The sequence below is a fragment of the Phoenix dactylifera genome, unplaced genomic scaffold, assembly GCF_009389715.1.
Source record: "Phoenix dactylifera cultivar Barhee BC4 unplaced genomic scaffold, palm_55x_up_171113_PBpolish2nd_filt_p 001275F, whole genome shotgun sequence".
Taxonomy (NCBI): Eukaryota; Viridiplantae; Streptophyta; class Magnoliopsida; order Arecales; family Arecaceae; genus Phoenix; species Phoenix dactylifera.
This window is the reverse complement of record NW_024068608.1, coordinates 49117-51326: the sequence shown is the minus strand read 5'-3', so window position 1 is coordinate 51326 and position 2210 is coordinate 49117. Positions and strand designations below refer to the sequence as shown.

The 2210-nt window shown below is 36.7% G+C and overlaps 1 non-coding gene across 1 annotated transcript; it reads left to right on the top strand.

Moving 5' to 3' along the window:
- The first annotated feature begins 201 nt into the window (after positions 1–201).
- On the top strand, positions 202–307 carry LOC120108330. The gene has a single exon (XR_005509723.1). It is a non-coding gene; the product is annotated as a small nucleolar RNA R71 (small nucleolar RNA).
- Positions 308–2210: the final 1903 nt, after the last annotated feature.

The following is a 2210-nucleotide window of genomic DNA, read 5'->3' as shown; positions in this document are numbered from 1 at the left end:
GCCCCTTTTCTTTGAAAATTCGGGGATGCTTGACGAGAACATGAAGCATGGTGGAGGGAGTTTTCATTAAGATTTTCAAATAGTTGCCATGCTTCATGCTCATTTCGAAGCATGAAAGTCCCCCCGCATGCAGCATCGATCATCTGACGGTTTCGTTCCGTCAAACCGTCATAGAAACATTGCACTAGCTGCCACTTAGGTATTTGATGATGAGGGCATTTACGGATTAGGTCCCTAAATCTCTCCCAAGTTTCATAAAATTCTTTTCCCTCGGTTTGGGAGAAGCTTGTAATGGCACGTCTAAACTGGTTCGTTCTTCCTATGGGAAAGTATTTTTTAAGGAATTCTTGTTGCATTTGATCCCAAGAACGAATTGAGTTAGCTTCTAAAGAATTCAGCCATTGTTTGGCTCTATCTTTAAGGGAGAAGGGGAATAATCTAAGTTTTAAAGCATCATCAGTGAAATTTTGAATCTTGACAGTGGTGCAAATCTCAAGGAATTCATCTAGGTGTTTATATGGGTCTTCATTGGTGAGCCCATAAAAAGATGGGAGCATTTGGATCACACTAGACTTTATTTCATATTGTACAGCTGCTACCTCAGGTAATCGAATGCAAGATGGGGAAGTATAAATAGTGGGAGTAAAGTATTCCCTCAAGAGTTTGGGTTGTTCTTCAGCCATCTTAAGAGGTGGGGATGATCCTAATGTTTTGATCTTAGCTCGAATGTTCCTAAGGGTTCGTTCTATTTCAGGGTCAAAAGGTAATAGATTTTGTACTCTAGAACGACTACCGTGCATACACTAGTACTTGATCAATCAAGCATGCAATAAAAGAGAAAAGCATATCAATCCTAGTCTTTGTCCTAAAATCACTAGACAGCTCCTAACTGGTTTGAAGAGGTCACCTAAGCCTCCAATCCGGTCTAATGAACCGAGTTGACCAGGTAAGCTCCCAGGTAAGTGGAGGGGTCACGATGCGTTCGCAAAGGTCCCACTTAAAACCCACTTGCCTCGAACAGATGAACTGTCTCCCTTATAGGGACAAAGCTTGCCTAGACATCAACTAAGCCACAGAGCGAAATTGGTGCAACTTTCGGTGATCTTCGTCCTATTGAGCTCGAATGTCCCTAGGAGCCAACGTCTAATTGATTTTAATTAAAGATGACACTATGTGAGATTGAGTTCACCTAAGTTGGGCAAGAGTCCGGTGATGAAATCCGGCTCTTATCTTGTTGGGGTGATTGCCCTTACTATGTGCAAATTGATTTGTGTATGTGTATCAAGCATGCATTCACAATTTTGCTATAATTAAAATCAAACAATCACCACAAAATTTCAAACCAATAATTAATTTAAATAAGAAAAGTTTAGAGGTTACCAAAGGGAATTTCCCCAGCAATTTAATTTTTTTTTTTTTTTTTTTTGCAAACCTCTACAACATTTCTTTTCCGGCAGTTCTCCTTTTGATCATCCCAGATTTTTTCCTCGATTCCTGATCAAATAATATAAATAAAAATTAGTAAGGGAGAAAAAGAAGATAAGAAAAGTAACAATAATAGAATTTTTTTTTAAAAGAATTTTTTTTTTAATTTTTAAATAATTTTTTTTTAATAAGAAAAATAACTATGCTAGCAATCCCCGGCAACGGCGCCAAAAATTGATCGGTTATTTCAATTTTGAAAATAAACCACGCAATAGCACGTATCCTGTAGGATAGTGATTACGGGTGTCGGTCCACAGGGATTGGAGACAAGTTATTTTTCTTTTAAAAATAAATCAAAAAGAAGGATTTGCTAACTTGATTCAACTAAATTAATCTATGAGTACGAATTGAAATTTAATCAAAGTAAATAGATCTAGGGTTTGGAATCCACCACATAGCATTGCATCAAGGATTGTGTTCTTAATTTTTATCTTTTGGAAGGCATGCAATTTTTGGCTATAAGCCTTTTAAAATAAAAACATAAAGAGTGTTAGGAAGATCCATCTTCGGTATAGCATGAAGTGTCTACCTAAGTATGCTAATCTAGGATGCAGCACACTTCATCTTCCTAGGCATGGATCATCTTAGACTACTTTAGCAAACATGATTAGTAACTAGCATGCTCAAAGTTTAAATATCATAAAGGAATATTTCATTGAAAATAAGAATTTAAACAAGCTCCAAAATAACAATAAAAATAAGAACTACAATGCCCTGATACATTG